This window comes from Phalaenopsis equestris, unplaced genomic scaffold (genome assembly GCF_001263595.1).
Source record: "Phalaenopsis equestris unplaced genomic scaffold, ASM126359v1 Scaffold001165, whole genome shotgun sequence".
In the NCBI taxonomy this organism is placed as follows: domain Eukaryota; kingdom Viridiplantae; phylum Streptophyta; class Magnoliopsida; order Asparagales; family Orchidaceae; genus Phalaenopsis; species Phalaenopsis equestris.
Window position 1 is genome coordinate 89,953 of NW_018165604.1, and position 811 is coordinate 90,763.

Sequence of the window (811 nt, forward strand, 5' to 3'; positions counted from 1 at the left end):
TCTGGTCATGGTGGACCTTCCAATGGACCTTCCAAAATTTTCTTTGGACCTTCCAAAATTTTCTTGGAATTTTCTAACCAACATGCTAATTTCAAAGATTATTTTAAGCAAATAATGTACATAAAAATGAAAAATGTGACCCTCTATCTAGGGACCTCCTCTGACTTTGGAAAAATCAGAGAATGTTCTTCTTAATAGAGGCTACAATATGCCAAAAATTCAAGCTATGATGATAAGTTTACATGCATGGAGAACCAAAAGACCAAAAGATTCCCAAAAGATTCAAATCAGTATTTAATTAATTAAAAATAAAATATTCATCACATAGACTTAAATTTAATTTCACATCATTCTCCTCTGTTCATTGAGCAAGAAAGTATTTTTATTTTATTTTTGTGATTTTTCGACACAAAGTTATGGATTTTTGAAGTTAAGGGAGTTTATGAAGTTAAGGGAGTTATTTTTGAAGTTAAGGGAGTTTAAATGAATAGAAAAAGCCTTACTTTTCCACTTATCCACGCGGGACCCCATCAACCTACGGCGGCTCCGAGGCTTCACGAGGCTTCACGAGGCGCGCTCCCATTTAACGTCGCCGTCCACGCCAACAGCCACACGTCCTGTTGTTTGTGTAAAGAAGGACTGTCCAGCTTCATCTTAGCAGTCCATTCGATACACGCTTGATCAAATGGCTCCCCGTCATCATCCCTGATAGAGTGATCCCATGACCGTCCACACTAAAACCCTAAAATCTCAGCCTAGACTCAACCAAATGCTTTGGGGTTTGATCCTATGGACTCATCTAATCTAAGTG